The sequence below is a fragment of the Phasianus colchicus genome, chromosome 6 (genome assembly GCF_987193195.1).
Source record: "Phasianus colchicus chromosome 6, bPhaCol1.hap1.1, whole genome shotgun sequence".
NCBI classification, from domain to species: domain Eukaryota; kingdom Metazoa; phylum Chordata; class Aves; order Galliformes; family Phasianidae; genus Phasianus; species Phasianus colchicus.
In genome coordinates this window covers 35,518,687-35,535,583 of record NC_143441.1, presented here as the reverse complement: position 1 = coordinate 35,535,583, position 16,897 = coordinate 35,518,687, and the positions used below count along the sequence as shown (strand labels likewise).

The window sequence follows — 16,897 nt, the reverse complement described above, 5'->3', positions numbered from 1 at the left end:
AACTCCTTGGCAAAACTGCAGTTGACTTCACAGGAGTAAAACCTGTCTCTTATTCTTGCTAAATTTGGGCTCGAAATCTCAGCTTGCACTAGAGCTAATGAAAGTCACATGCACGTTCCAAGAGGAGAGCAGATCTCTTTCATCTCTGGAGTACCATGCTCCTCTGTGGCACTTCCAAGGCTGCATCAGTTATCGCAGGTCCGTTTATTTTAATGATGCAGCAGGAGCGTCCTAACTTCCTATGAAGGTACTTTGTTGTAATTATCTTGTATGTCTAGGGGCACCACGAGGGGTTACATTTATTTTACTGCCAAAGAACTGTTGTTTCAGCTGCAGTTCTATGAAGAAACAATCACATCTCCAGCAGTTTGTTAGATTAATCACAGGTGTGTAATCCCAGCACATACCCTAGAGGGTGTATCCTTTGACCCGTTTCCCTTTTTAAAGGGGAAACTCTGAATTAATATCAGTTGCATTGTTTACCACGGTTCAAGTTGGGTTTCTGCAGGATGCTATGAGAAACAAACCAGAAGCTTCTGTGACCTTTATTTTACTTGTGTGTGAGTACTGCAGTTTAACAAACCTGAATTGCTTGTTGGCAAAATCACATGGAAAACTGAAAATGAATGAAAAGAGGTGATCGAAGAATGAAGTAAAGCCTGAAGAAAGGAGGAATTTGTCTACTCGTAGAACTTACTGGTGCTTTGGTCTTTTATTGCCATGATATGAAAGTTTGCTCATCACCTCATCGTTCACTATTTTGCAGTAAGCAATAGCTGAAAATTACTGATTCTCACTTTATGTGGTGGTTGCCTAGGTTTAAAATGGAAACCTGTTTGATTTTAATGCTGTAATTGTTTCTCCAGGACAAGAGTATCTCAAGGATGTGCTGTTTTTCAGCTTCAGTCAATGCCTCGTGTTATGTTACAAAATGTCACCGAGTGCAGGTTAGGGAGTCCTTGGGGATAAAACTGACAGTTTTCTGAAAAATAGAAGACTTCTACATTTTAATCAAGTATTCAATGTAGAAATGAGTAAATACCCAGGAAGTATTTTTTTGCAAACTACAGCATGTTTAAAAGTCTCATCTGGGGGAAGTTTGAGGCTTATATCAGAAGGGATATGCATTTGCCTTTATTATAAGTTGACTTATTACAGGAAAAAACTGAAGAATGGATTCTCTGCAGAAGAATGGATTTCTGTAAGTTAAGAAGTCATATGTCTAATGATTCATAGAAACATACAAACTAAAATAAGACTAGGAGTGCATTTGAAAGTAATTTTTACTGCTTTATCTTCTGCTTTTGTTTTACCTGAAGCAGGGAACACAGTGGGGTAGTATCAGTATCTACCCCAGCACTCTAGAGAGATGTGCACACTGTCAGACAGTGGGATGAAGTACTAGGGCTCCAGAATGTCCGTATTTCTAAGATCACATGCTGAGCATGTAGTCCAGACCAAAATAAAAACATTGTGGGAGGACCATCCCATATCAAGATGTAGCTCCACATCAGAATGAAGTATCTTACTCAGAGCACGTGCACCCAAATAGGTGCACTGATTGCAAATGATGAAGGACTGCTGGCACAGGTGTTGCAAGGGCTGGGGTAGGACTGCAGGCCTTCCTCCATGCAGAGTTGTGTAGATTGCTGTTCTGTGGTGCAGGTGGGCAGCAAGCCATGGAAGTCTGTAAAGCAGAGGGGAAATCTGGGAAAAATGCCACTCCGGAAAGGGTTAAACCCTCACCTTCCTGCTGCCTGTATTCCTCACTCAGGTCTCCTGGAAGTCTGGAGTGACTCGAGGATATTTAGGAGTTGGGCCTTTGTGTGCCCTAAGGATCTGCTCAATATGCATCATGTAGCACTGGAACGCTTGCTATTGTTTTGGCAGGAATCTCTCTAGGAAAGCAGTGGTCTGGTTGGTCTTGCAGAATGAGGCAGAACAGCAATTCTTCAAGATATTTATATGAAATGTATCCAATGGGAATTGAGATTCTTTCTGGGATTTTTTTCTTGGACAGAGTATTGTCAGTAATAACCTTTAACTGCTATTAACAATCTATTAACTCCTTTGATGCGTCTAGAGAACACAGCTGTGTGACAGGAAATCTTGTTTTGGGAGAATGGATATATGGAGTCACTTTACCCTGAAAAAGATATTTGTGGGAAGAAGAAAATAGATAAAAAAAAAAAAGTGATTGCCTTAGCTGAGTGTTTGTTTCTCATATTATTGTGCTTTATAACAGCACAACTTCAAAGCCCAATTAGCACTTTCTCGAATGCAGTATGACTACTGAAGCAGCTCACGTGCTTCTTGCTGAAAAGAAGGTTGCTTTCTGAATTCCTGTGAAGCACTTCTCTAAACACATAGTTTTTGAAACTTAATTGAAAATGACAACTTGTAATTATGCAGAAAAAAGTAAAAATGATTTTTTTTTTTTCTGTAAGATTTCCTTCAGTGTTGTTCTGATTGGTGACATATACCTGCCTGGCTTCTTACCTCAGGGGGTGCTTTGGAACAGTAATAGGAAATTAATGAGAGAAAAAAACCTAATATTGAAGTATTAAGTATTCTGTTTCCAGGTACTGATAATTTGTCAAATCTGGGCTGCAATGATCCAGACTATTAATGACAACTGTGTTGCAATAGGAGAAAGAAACCCTGCTTGCTTCTACTGAATCATTCCATATGCTGGCATCTTTGCTTTGAGACCTTGAGGAAGAATACTAACAGCGAGAAGAAGGCATATTAACTTTAAAGCAAACAAAAAACAACAAACCTCCCACTTCGGTGGCTTCCAATAACTGTTTAGCTGTGCAAGTTCTGCCAAAGGACCATGTAAGATCTGAATAAAGCCTTCAGCATTTCTCTGCACTGGGATAACCTGGACCCATACCAGATATTTCTATTGCAGAATCCTGGGAGCGCTTCCATTCTGTATAAGTTTTGGCTGGAGAAAGTCAATTGCTGTAACCAGTCTCTGGAATGAGTTTATTAATATTTACAGGCAGAGGTAACTGAGTGATCATAAATCCTACACCAGTGGGGCATTTTATGCTGTCATTTTTAATTTGAATTTTAAATTGGGAAATGATAACTCATAGCCTATTCAAAGGTTTTTTTTTTTTTTAAATGAGAATGGTGCATATTGAACATTTCACTGGGGCAGGGTGCAGAGGAAGCTGCTCTCCTCCAGATTTAGGTGTGTATTAACTGAGAGGCACAGCTCCTCTGAATGGGCAGGACTGGCTGCTCTGCTTAGGAGGAGCTGGGTTACTTACAGCTGGATAAAAGATGGGAGGTATCTGCAACCACTTGCCAGATAGGGTGTACATATACTCACACTTCACATAAATCTGTGCACCACACCTTGTTATCTCCCTGGACTCTGTGGGATAAACTGTGGAGCTCCAATGGCCAGCATTGCTCAGACCATGGCACTCTGCTGCAAAGTCAGCATTAAATCTGAATGCCTGGATGCATTTCCATAGACAACCCTTCCTCTTGTTTTCAATGAAACACCCATATGGGACCATATTAATGCATTAAATCTCTCTCTTTCTCTCTCTCTGTCTCTCTCTCTCTCCATCTTGAAAGGCTGCTTTGAACCACATCTGTTTTTTCCAGCAGCGGAGAGCTGTGTGAGCACTGCTTCTAGGACTTGCCCTGCAAAGTGTGAGGAAGCCTAGGTTTGTTGTTTTGCTGACAGTGCTCTGATTTTTCTTTCTTTAGAGGACTTCCTTATGATGGCTGGCATTAGCGCATGGTGATTTGAGAATAAAGCATGGGATACTGCATGTTCTGAGTGAGTGCTGCTGTTTTCTGTAAGTGTTTCATTAGGCAGTGTACTAGCAAGTAAAAGGAAAAGAAAGTGGGAAACAAAAAAAAAAAAGAAAAAAAAAAAGCAAAAAAGGGAAAAATGAAAAAGGAAAAGCAAGGGAAAAGAAAAAAACCTCTTGATACAGGATCAATTTTGTTCTAAAATTATCGTATTTCAGATACGTCTGATGTTTTACAATATTTGATATGAATGTATTTATGTACTGTAACTGATGGTAATCTCTCTGAAATTAGTTGTGTACTGCTGATGCCTGTTTATCAGCTTCACATGCAATTGCTCTGGGATTTAATGCTCTGTAACCCTTCCTGGAAAAGCAGTCCTCTGCCTGCTGCTTTGGCAAAGATCTGAAATGAGAAGGCAATGTAGCAGAATTACAGAGAACATTGATTCTGTGCCCCTGTTCGTTGACATTAATACCAGATGTGTTTTTATTTTTTAAATCTAAAGCCTCATCATTTTTTTTTTTTTTTCCAGCAGAAAGAAGAGCTTTTACCTAGAAAATGAAGCCTTAATCTGTATTTTGATTCCTCACTCACTGTAATGGTGCATTCAAAGTCATCTGAACACACAAAAAAAAGAGTCAAGGAATCACTGAGACCCTATTACAGGGGCAAGGCTTTATGAAAGGGATTTTTCTTTATCCCTCAGATAATTATAAGTAATTTTATTATAATTATTTCCACCTCAGTGCTGGTTCTGCACTCATTGCACCCTTCCAAGCCCCCATCTTGCTGATTCTTATGAAGAGAGGCAACAGGACCGGCTTTGGTGCAGGCGGAGTATTGGCCCAAAGTGTCACATGGATATGCAACCTGCATGATCTTTCATCAGAAAGAGAATAACCTAAGCACAGAAGTGCTATTTAACTGCTATCATAGAATCATTTATATTTGAAGGGGTCCTTAAAAGTCATCTGGTCTAAGTCCCCTGCAGTGATGAGGGACACCTACAGCTTGACCAGCTGCTCAGAGCCCTGTCCAGCCTGACCTTGAATGCCTGCCTCCAGTGATGGGACATCCACCATCAATCTAGGCAATGTGTGCCAGTGCCTCACCACCCTTACTGTAAAAAAAAATTTCTTCCTTATATCCAATCTAAATCTCTCCTCTTGTAGTTTGAAACCATTTACCTTGTTCTATCACAACAGACTCTTCTAAAGAGTCTGTCCCTTTCTTTCTTACAGCCCTCTGTAGATACTGAAAAGCTGCTCTTGGGTCTCGCCGGAGCCTTCTCTTCTCTATGCTGAGCAGCCCCAACTCCCACAGCCTCACAGTCCTCACAGGAGAGGTGTTTCATACCTGGGATCATTTTTGTGGCCCTTCTCTGGATGCACTCTAACAGGACCATATATCTCCTGTACTGAGGACTCCACATCTGGATGTAGTATCCTAGGTGAGATTCACAGTGCTGAGTAGAGGGGCAGGATCACCTCCCTGACCTGCTGGCCATGATTCTTTTGCTGCAGCCCAGGATACGGTTGGCTTTCTGGGCTAGAGGGGCACACTGCTAGCTCAAGTCCAGCTTGCTGTCCCTCAGATTCTTTTTGGCAGGGCTTCCTTACTACCCCCAGCTTGTACTGATAGTGGGGGTTGCCAAGACTCAGGTGCAAGATCTTGCACTTGGCTTTATTGGAACTCAAAATTCTCCTGGGCCTACTGCTCAGCCTAAGTACTTCTGGATGGCATCCCATACCTTGGGCATTTCAACCGCATGCTGTGGCTTGGTGCCATCTGCAAAGTTGTTGAGATCCACTTGATCTTACTGTCAATGTCACTGAAGATGTTAAAGAGAGCTGGCTCCAGTACTGATTCTTGGGGAATGTCACTCATCATTGATCTCCATCTAGACTTTGAACCATTCACCACCACTCTTTGGGTACGATCTCACAACCAGTTCCTCATCCATTGAACAGTCTACCTGTCAAATCCATGTCTTTCCATATCTGGAGAGAAAGATGTTGCTGGTTACCATGTCAAAGGCCTTACTGACGTCCAGACAGATGACATCAGTGAGTCATCCCTTTGTCCACTAATGATGATCTTGTTCTGGTCATTCCCGTTACTGTTTCTCTTACTGTAGTTTTTCTTTTTTTGTCTTGTTTTGTGGGCTTAGGTTCACAAGCTTAGCTGACAGTCTTCTGTCAGCTAAAGGTCCACAAAGGGGTACAAAGCTGCCAGATTTTAGTGGATCTGTTCTAAATATTAGGGGAGTCTCTGGGCTCCTTGATGCTGCTCAGGGTCTGCACGAGGTGTCAGAGTCATCTGTTTGCCCCAGCTATGCTGCAATTAGGCCATGCAGGAGCAGGAATGAATACAACCGTAAAAGCTGAATCACTGGTCAAAAAGATGTTGTGTCATCCTCTGGGCTGGGTTTTTATTAGCAGAAATGCTTTCTGCTCTGTCATGTTGCTGAAGATATTTTAATGCTTTGCTTTTTCCTTGTTTGCCAAGGTGAGGAATTGTGTAAGTGAAAGGAGCTGGGAGCAGCGAGGATCTGGCAGTATTTAGTTGGAGGAGGTGAAGGAGCCAGAGCTCATCTCAAGACTGTGAGGCTGCAGGAAAAATAGTTTCGCTTAGCAGCTATTTGGAAAAGCACGGCAGTCACCTTAAAACTGCAGACTGAGCTGGGATCAAATGGCAACTGTTAATTCACAAATATATTGCTCAGAAATTTGGGCAGTGTTAACCTGTAGTTGAATGCAGTGTTTCTGCTTTGGACAATCCCATTCCTGTTGGAAAATAGAGTTAAGTATTATCCGTATCAAGATTGCTTCTGGTAATGTCACAGGAAAAAGACTTGGTGATATCCTGAGATAATTGCTGAAATATAATACGTAAGCCTGAATCACTGGTAATATAGGCGTGTGTTTTCCCTTACTTAACAAGCATACTGCCTACGTCTGTAGACAGAATCTCTCTTGAGAAAGTTTCAGCCAGCGATGAGCTTCACAGTGCTGTGTGACCCAAACTTAATGCATTTCTCCCAAGATTTAACTGTCATATACTAGTTAAAACTTGATATCTGTAGTAACGCCTTCTAGCCATTTACAGTAATATTGCTTCTTTCTGCTAATATTCGATGGCTTGTAGTGCATATTGTGATTGACTTGTGGCTGGAGAGTGAAATAAGTGGAAATAAAAGAATTCCTAGGGGTGATGGCTGATTAGAGGAGAGAGAAAAATAACACTGCCTTTAAGATACTAAGTAACTCTGTGGGAATAGAGCAGTTAAACTCAAAATTGCGATCAAAGATTTTTTGATAGATGAGTGGATGTAAAGATTAAATGAGATGGACTCTGCCTACACACCTTGCCCGCTCCCTTCCCTGGGTTATGGCTCTCACATTCTTTTCAGTGTTACTGTTTCAAAAGGAAATAATGCAGAGCAATGCTACAGATTTTTTTTTAATAACATATTTGCATAACCTGGAGAGAGGTTTTAGATGTTAAACCAACATGTGACTCTCGAACTCAGATCTTGAACATTGGGAGTTTAAGAAATTTCCTTGTTATTCACTAGAGTGGGTAGAGAGGAAAGAGTCAGGTTGGATATCAGGAAAAGGTTCTCCATCAGTGGATGATGGGCGTGGAACAGGCTGTCCAGGGCAGTGGGCACTGCTCCCAAGTGCAGGAATTCAAGGAGCGTCTGGACAATGCTTTCATACATAAGGTCTGATTTTGGGTGGTTATGTATGAAGCTGGGAGTTAGACTCGACTCTTATGAGACCATTCCTACTCAGGATATTCTATGAGTTTTGGCTCAGTAGCGTGTCAGCTACAATAAGCTGTTAGTTGTCCTTGCTGGTTTGCTCTCAGTTGAAGAGTTTCTGATCTGAATAGTTTAATTATGGGCTTGCCTATCACTGTTAGTCACTCTTGATTGGATTTTTAGCAATTAAATACGAAGTCTATCAGCAGATAATTGCCTTATCCCCTTTAGTTACTGCCAAAACAAATAAAAACAGATCAAAACACATCTTTTTCTGGGCATTGAATTTCTTTAAGAAAATAAAAGGAGACCACAAAATCCACTCATAGTACCTCTGTGGGGCTGGCTGCCTTCCAAGGCTCATCCTTCTCCCACCCTGCTCCTCCTGGAAGAAGCAGTAACGAACACAGGAGTCCTAATGAGCACAGAGCACCCACTCCTGCCTTCAGCATGGCTGGGAACGCATTCCACCTCTCCCATACCTTCTAATACAAATTTAAGAAGATGACAGGAGAAATTAGACAGGAGCACTCCTTCCCCCAGAGGCGGAAGGTGACACTTCAGAGCTGCAGTTGGGCTCCTCTCCATCCCGGCCCTTGCAGCTTGAGGCCTTCAAAGACTGAGGGTGTGTCACTGCAGCTGCTGCATCAAACCAAATCAAAGAGATTTGGTTAGTATAAACTTCAAAATCAGTGCCATCTTTCCTTCACAAAATACTTCAAACACAGCAAGAAATGTCATCTCCCAGATGATGGAGGTTAATCTGCTTAATCTCCCCTTTTCCTCGCGTCTGAATGTAAACTACTGGCAGATATCCAATTATTTCTTGTCAGTCAGAATAAATTTTTCATTCCTGCTACTTCAATCAAATTTTAAGGGAAGATTTCTGGTCTTATTCTGTAATATCAGTCTGGCTTCTGAACCCATGAAACAGTGCAAAGCAGGATGGACCAGCTCCTGACTGTCACCCCACCAGAAGAGAACAATTAAATGATTCTGGAATAAATGTGGCTCTGGATTGAAACCTCTGATGGTTTCAATTCTGGATGTGGCAGTCATTGGAATGAGACTGATATTGTTTGTCTCCTTATTGCTGATGTTTAAAACGTCTGAGCATTTGGTGAAACTGCATGCATTTTTCTCAGTAGTCTTTGAGCTCAGAAATGACCCCCAGCCCCTATGAAAAATCTGATGGTACAAAGCAAATAGATGTGAGCATGATTCTGTTAGTGTAGCATCTCTTCATCTAATACAGGACTGAAACTGAAGTATTCAGCTTCAGGTTTACAACAAAGAACAATTCTAAATCCCTTGTGTGAGGTTAGACATCAAGGAATTTGAAATGAAATTGTTGAAGTTGAGACAACCATCAACCATTTTTCCCTGTTGGACTCTCATCATGACTGCAGAATGGTGCACTCCACATTCAACAATAAGCTGAAAATTCAACATCTCCTGCAATGTCGCATAGTCGCATCTTAATATTTGATTGATGCCTGTCTGAAACCTCACTAAAACTTGATAGTCACACTAAGATATGAATTAAGGTTTTACCCCTTGTAGCACTAAATAACTTGAGATATATTTTGGAATAATAGGAACCAACGCATAAGTTCACAAACATGATCGCTTCATATTTAAGTTGGCATTATTTTTAATGTGATGATTCGTTTGCTTTTTGATACTAAATTAGTTACCTCAGCTTTTCCAGCTACAGAAGATTTTTATGAACCTGTTTCAAATGGCTACTTTAGAGGAGAAAATCCAGACAGCAATTTTCCTTAGTACTTCCTTGTATTTAAATAGCCCTTTGGAACCAGTCATGGTGAGATGGCTGCCAAGTTCCCAATTGCTGCTGAATAAAAAACAAATACAACAAGCAGTTGCCAGACAGGGCAGTATACCGATGTTTTTGGCAATAATACATAGGCACATGAAATTTTGGTATTGCATTAGTCAAATGGGATGGTTGAATGGATCCTGGTGGGGCCAGGGGTTCTGCAAGAAGGTGACTGGGTGTAGGCAAAGCTTTGCTCCTTTTCTGGGTCTACTTTGTGGAACTGGGAGGCACAAATAAGGACTTGCTAAGTCTAGGAGTGGCTGAAGTGGAATACAAGTGCTCAGAATCTGTGCTGTGGCATGATTAGGTTACTCTGGAGAATATTTTTACATCAGGATTTCCTGTATTTCATAACACATCCAACAGTTAATATTGGCTGGTCGTCAGCAGCCAAAGAGTGCAATGAAAACTCAGCTCCCTGTGAGGTAAAATTAACAGCAGAGCGCTTTAGGATGTCATGTAAACCCCTCTGGTGTTGAATGTACTTGTTAGTGATCTTGAAAGAGGAGGGACAAACAGAGAAAGAGGGATTGGAAGTCAAAGTTGCCTTTATTGTTGATATCACTGTGAAAGAAAACTGTGATGAAGTTAGTTGAGATTTAAACCAGTGAAAGAAACAAGCAAAAAGATAGTAAATTAACTTCAGTGTTGGCAAATGCAAAGAAGTATACACTGGATGGAAAATTTCTATGCATTTGAAATCCCCTTGACAGTAACAGCTGGAAGGTATTAGATTGCATATGCACAGAAAAGTGAACAATATCAGAGTATCTTCACAGAAACAAGGGGAGCTCCTCTCTAGGGAAGTAAGTCCTTTTGCTCCAAAGAGGTACAGCAGAATTAGAATACTGAGAAATGGCCAGGACTGAAGAACCTGCATCTAACTACAAACATAATGAATATGGTGGACAAGATTCAGTTGCATAAACATAGGCCCTGGTGTCAATTTTGTTGCAGTAGGAAATCTTCCCTAGTGTCCAGAAAGGCACAAATCTCCTACAAGTCCTTTGCTTCAAGGGATGGTCTTGGAAATACAAGGCAAATCAAATAGCACTGTGTTTAGGCAGCTGAATTTACTTTAATGTTCCTCTCCTTGCCTTTTTCTCAGGGCTGTTTAGTTCAGTTCTCAAAAATCCCACTCGTGCCTGGACAAACTGTTACCCTCTCTGGTGCACAGAGGATGAAAATATTTGTGATATTATTTACTCTTCTTAGTGGGGAGCTGTGAAAACCAGCATTTAGACTAATGGTACATGGTAATTCTTCACCCAATGTCTGTATAGTCTGCATTTGCTGGAAGACTATTGAGAGAGTTCATGATCTTGTCCATACAGTATGTTTGAGCCGCCTGTTCCATTTGACATCCCTGGTAAATGGAATGTCCTCGTACAATGTCATGTGGCTGCCCAGCTGGCAACCATGTTGTGACAGAGAGCATGGAAATTTATCTGGGAAAATTATGGAAAAAAGCCAGAGGGTCAGGTTTTCTGTTTCTTTCTTTTTTTTTTTTTTTTGGCTAGCTGACATTAAAATTAAGGAGGTCATGCATACAGCCACAGTAGTCCACATTCAGGGAGCTATTTTCATAGCAGTGAGAGCTGGACGTTCTTTTTTATCCTTAAAAGAGAGCTTAAGTTCTGATTAAATTGCTTGGGGTCACCTGCGGTGCACACGATGTTGCATTAGTAAGTAAGCATTAGTAAGTTAAATATAAGCACTGTTAGCTCTGCCTGGCCCTGCATTCAATCATTTTGTCGAGGAACTGCACTGGCCAACTTTTTTCTAATCCTTTGTGTAGTTGTAGTGAATCAATCTGATACACCTGACATCCTCTCCCTCTAATGCTGTTAGTGGTATTTTCCATATTTACCCTTGAGATTTTATACAGTTTATAGTGCCCTAATACTGAAAATATATGGGCAGTTTCCAGACGTGTTGCTGGCCGTGCTCAACTAATGGCAGAGCTGACTTCAGCTGTGGGTATGACCAGACTGAGATAGTGCTAGCTGATGAATTAGTGAGAGACAAAAGAGTCTTATGATTGTTATACAGGTTTCCCAGTCTTTCCAAATTCCTTTCTGAAGCAGAGTGCCTCCCTTAGCACAGCTCTTCCACAACTTGGCCTCACACTGGGTGCTTCCTGTCCTCCCTTTTTATTCTGGCCTCATCCACCAGCCTCCAGCTCAGCCACCCCTCTCAGCACCACTGTCCTGCCTCACCCTGATGACGTGGCCGCCCATGAGCAGCCGCCCTCTCCCCCCAGCATGACTCCTCTTTATGACTCTGCAGCTAGGAGTTTCCAGGCCTGCTTTTCCCATTCCTGCTGGCTTTCCCAGCCCAAATTGCATGAGCAGACCTCATCCCAGGGAAGGTTCCCACAGGCCCCCGGAGGGGTACTTGCTCCCTGCATGCATGGGAAGTGCTGCTGGGACTGAGGATCCTGCAGATTACTCAGCTGTGGATTGACTCCTTCCCAGAATGATGTGAAGATCATGAGTTGGGAAGAGCCAGCATCTGTGGCTGTGCTGATCTTCTCATTATCTACTTGGCACAAGCTCTGCTACTGCACATGAGGTTTCTGCCTTCCAGATAATGAAAACCCCAAACTTTTATCAACAAATAATATGTTCTGTAGTCTTGCAGATTATCAAACATCTCTTTGAGGAAGCAAATGGCTCACCCTGTCCTCCCATTCATCTGTGATATCTTGGCATCTATTTTTTTCACTCCTATTTATGGTAGGATGCTTTTCTTTCCCGTGAGTGTTCAGAATTCAGATTCCTTTTCTAAATCTCAGCTAAATGTCTTAGAAACATTCCTGGGAAAACTTTGTTCCTTCATTTTCCCAATAATATTTTCCTATACAAAAGAGCTACTTTATTTTCTTACACTGTAGTACATAGATACAAGACTTGAGCAAGAGACTAGCTGGGCCATGGGAAAAGGTGGTGGTGTTTTTTTGTACAAATATATTGTTGGCAAATGGCTTTAAGAGTGCTTAAATACATTTTGTATTTTCCATAATTGACCATTTTCTCCTCTGACATTCCTGAGAAGCAGCAAAAAGTAAGAAAATTGGAGCCTACCGCATGCATCCTCATGAATCTCACTTTAGTTGCCCAATGACATGTTGACCTGTATAATGTTGAACTTAATTTGCTGTCAGCTTTACTATTTTTTTTTTTTTACATTTTATCATTTATTGCTTTTCTTGTATTCTGTACACTTTTCTTTACTTCCCTCTTCTCTGTTTCCATTTCCTTTTCCCAAGGTAAATATGTTCCAAATATTTAGTTACTGCCTGTGGCAGCCACATTAAAGGTTCATCTGGCCCAATTTAATGCTGTATGTGGAGACAAGCTTCAGAGGAGGAATTACAGGCTGCACAATTACCTTTCAGTTCCCTGTAGAACCCAATAAGTCTAATTCCCTGTAGAATAAGGGCTTATAGCCTCATTTTTGATTTTTTTTTTTTTCTTCTAATGTGTGAGTTATTCCCATTGAATGCATGTGGTATATCTAAACAGTTTGTTCAGGTCTTTCAAGCAGTTGGCCTGCCCTTGTGAATGAATTCCACAAACTAGTAATACATGGTATTTTTTTCTGAGGAAATAAGTGTTTTCTTTCATCAGGTCTGTGTTTGCTGCTGCCACTGGTGGTCTCCTTTCTCTAGTACCAAAATAATATTGTTTTCTCTGTATGTTTTTCAGTTCTCTCCTGTTCCTTCTCTCAGTTAACCACTCCTGATCTCTATCAGAAAGTTTTTCCTACACTTCTGTTCATTTGCCACGTGTCTCCGAGATCAGATGACCAGAGTCCATCAGTTCAAGTGCAGGCGTTGATTCATACAATGCTATTTCTTGTTCTATTTCCCTCCATAAATGCTAACACTATATTTACTTGTTTGTCCACTTCTATAAATCAAATAGAGCCACGCACAAGTCAGAGCTCCTGAGGGACAGTACAAAGGGCTGTTTGTAGCCTAGTAGTTAGAGCACCCCTTAGCTGGTGCACCCACTTTATTGTTCTGTGGTCTCCCTCCACATGTTCCTATCCCTGGCATATTCATGGCTGCACTGGGGCCCCAAATTAACAGACAACGGAGGCAGAGAGCAGGCATGCATTGTACGTCCTCACTGCCTGTTCCTGGCTACACAACTCCTGCTGTGGCTGTTCTCCCGCTGTGGGGGAGGTGGGGGCTCACGTCCATCAAACAGTAAGAGGCTGGCTCATGGTCACTCTGGGTCCCCTGTTTCATTTCTCTAGTAGGAGGTTTTCCAAATTACTAGCAAATATACAGTCCTGTTAGGGCTTCATTCTGATCTTTCTTCATCCGCCTCCTGTGGCTGAGTTACATAGTTTGGTTATCTACATTGTTAACTGTGGGACTGTATTTTAACGTTTTGCAGTATTCTGTTCTAAATTTAGTTAAATGTTCCTTCACTGATGCATTTGATGGATAGACCAGTAATCCTGTATCATGATTACTCTTCAGAACCTACAGCTTTTTCTATTTTCTTTTCTTTTCTTTTTTTTTTTTTTTGGTGAAGTATTTCCAAAGAAAAATTCAGTGGTTTTGCCCTGTTTTCCCATAAGAACTTCCTGTAGCCCTGATCATTCTTATTATAAACAAAAAAACCTATACTTGAGAGATCAAAAGCAGCAACACTGAGAAGAGAGTATTCTTACTGTAAGTATTTAAACAAATGAAAGGACAATTTCTTAAGTAAATATATAAGGCAGAGCTAATCTTCCTTCTGAATTAGTGAAACACCAATTACAGTATGAAAGCCATAATCTATTGCAAATTAATGTTTCACAAAAACAGCAACAGTCAGTATTCTTCAACAAGATGTCTGAGGCACACAGATGCAAAACAAACTAAGGTACAACATTTTAATGAAGAGTTCCTGCCTGTTGATTCAGATTGCTTTGGTCTCGTTTGTGCTTACAGCCGTGCTGTGTGAGGGAGGAGGAAGGCACACAGCACCCACTGACAGCTGTTGCTGTGGGATGAGCTGACCCAGGCCTGCATCCCTGGGCATGGCTGCATTAGGACATGGGCACAAGCCTGAGTCAGTGCTGGGTTTGTGTGGATGTGGCTGTGCACAAGGATGCAGGAACTGTGGCAGGACTGAGCAGGTGATTGTTATGACATAGATAGCCCTGTCCTGTCTTGATGGCGTCCAGCTCAGCAACTTGTATTTCAGGGAGATATTGTGTGCAGCAGATCTACCTTGCATAGACTGGATATAAAGAAAAGATTTTTCCTGTGCAGACAACTAAGCATTGGAGCAGCTTCTCCTTACTCAGCTGGACAAATCCTTGAGCAACTGTTCTATGGATGTTGACCTTGCTTTGGGCAGGGGGTTGGACTAGAGACCTTCCAAGATTCCTTTCCATCTGTGTTACCCAGTCATGACCTCCATGTCCCAGAGACTCTTATAGGAGAGCTTGCAAGGTGAAGCAGGAAGCTGAGTCATGTACTTTTCCATGTCTTTCCCTCTGTCCTCCTGCTCCTTGTAGGAAATCACTTTACAAAAAGGATTAAATTTCAGGTGAAAGAAGTGAGAAGGAAAGTATGACCCGAAATTCTGTGTATAAATACATGCATATCACAGATGCAGACATTTGGATGCCTACTGTTTCTTTCCTTGCGTGGCGTTCTTGAAGGGGTGGCAGAGGTAGAGAGTGCTGCATGAGTTACTTAGTCATGATCCAAGATATTACCCTTGGTCAGGATTTATGATGACTTCTAAGGGGAAACCAGGGTCGTGACTGAAGCAAGTTCATCATTTGGAGTGATTTAGACCATTGGTCTGCATCCTGCATTTGGGCCACAAGTCTCAGCATTAACTGTCTTCCTTGCTGTTCCAGGAAGGCTGAATGACAGTCAAATATTCAGCTGAGTTTGTGACTGGCCAGAAGGTGGCTGAAGACAGTGCTTGGAAAGGATGGGTAAGAAACAATATCTGGAGCAGCTTGGCCCTGGAGAGTCAGTAGTCTTGCAGCGATGGATGGCCACGATGAGATAGAGTGGCAAAGGGAAAAGTGAGGCTGCAAGCAGCAGACAATCTGCATACTTGATTTTAGAACAGAATATGCAAGATTGAATCTTGTAGAGACTACAAAACAGGTACAGCTGTCTCAGTGTACACCTCTGAAATGTTGTGAAGGCAGCAATGACTCCCATCTTTGTTCAGTCTCACAGGAGAACAGTGAAGCGATACTTTCACTGGCTTGTTCTATGAAAGCATTATTTTGAAAATTCTTCTCCTTTATTTCATCCTTAGGTGTTTTTCATCAGACTGATCTGGATTTCAGATTCAGTACTGGATCATGTTTAGCTGCGGTATGCAAGTGCAGGCCTCTGTTTCACTGGTTGGCTTTTGTACAGTATGGCAAATGTGCGTAACAAACCATTATGTTTCAGTGTTATAACATATGAGGCAGAAATATGTGTGTAGTACATGCTTAGCATGTATGCTAAAAATCTGTATAAAGGCTTCCCAAGACTGAATACTAAAAATATACCCTAAAACTGCCTCTCACTGGTACAGTGCAAGGGATCCTATCTTTTTAATAACTTTAATGAAGTATATTCAAAGCATAAAACAATAAAGGAAGCACATAGTTTTCCTTTAGGTCTGGGATCGATTTCCACATCAATGAGGAAGGAGCCAAGTTAAAGGCATGTGACTGCATGAGTGAAATAGCAATAGCACTGGTATCTTAGCTCACGAGGTCATTCATCTAAAATCTTCAAACAGTTGGCTCAAAGCCTAAAGAGAATACAAGTTTAGGTATAGATGAATAGTCCGGAAATCCTTGCTGCTGTTAGCATAGATCACAGAGATAAGAAAAGAAAAAGAGGACTTCAGTAATTTTCTGCTTTTGGATACTGAGAATTTGCATTTCTCTCTTTAAGACTGAATGTACATAGCCAGGTCTTCTCCACAGCTGTCCAAGCTTTCTCTTGACTTTAATAGTTCTCTATGCATTGTTGTGGAATTGAAGGATATATGGTATTGTTGAGATCAACGTTTAAGTAGTAAAATTATTGTACCTCAGACCTTTTCCTTCTCTCCTTGTTAATCAGTTCCGGTAAATATGTATTACGACATCTCTAATAATCTACCTTCAATTTACGACCCGCTAATTTTGCAGCTCTGCGGAAAGAATCTAGCGAGAGGCAAATCGCCCTCTGGCTAAGTAGGTTAACAACGTCCCCTCCCGAAGATGCGAAGATGCTCCCCGTACCCGCTGCCCGCCCTACCGGCTGCCCCCAGCAGATGGTGCCGCTCTGCAGCAGAAGCCCTCTGCGGAGGACGCAGCGCTCGGAGAGGGGGAGTTTTCTCTTTCCCGTCGACAGATTTCAGGTCGTCAAGTGCACCTTTTACTCCGTGGCATGCCTTCTTTATATGATAATCTACAACAGCTTTTTTTTGGTTTTGCCTCCCTCCCTGCCTTAATTACCAAAATTAGTTGCTGTGGGGAGATGAAGGGAG

At 41.6% G+C, this 16,897-nt stretch overlaps 1 long non-coding RNA gene across 4 annotated transcripts; it reads left to right on the top strand.

Annotated features, from left to right (window-relative positions):
• Positions 1-489: 489 nt before the first annotated feature.
• On the top strand, positions 490-6,870 carry LOC149917533 (uncharacterized). Of its 4 annotated transcripts, XR_016467526.1 has the most exons (6): positions 490-765; positions 2,583-2,838; positions 2,915-3,013; positions 3,733-3,805; positions 4,316-5,233; positions 6,292-6,870. It is a non-coding gene; the product is annotated as an uncharacterized LOC149917533 (long non-coding RNA). The 4 variants fall into 4 exon arrangements; XR_016467528.1 differs by having other exon boundaries at positions 2,583-3,013; positions 4,319-5,233; XR_016467525.1 differs by having other exon boundaries at positions 2,583-3,013.
• The last annotated feature ends 10,027 nt before the right edge of the window (positions 6,871-16,897 follow it).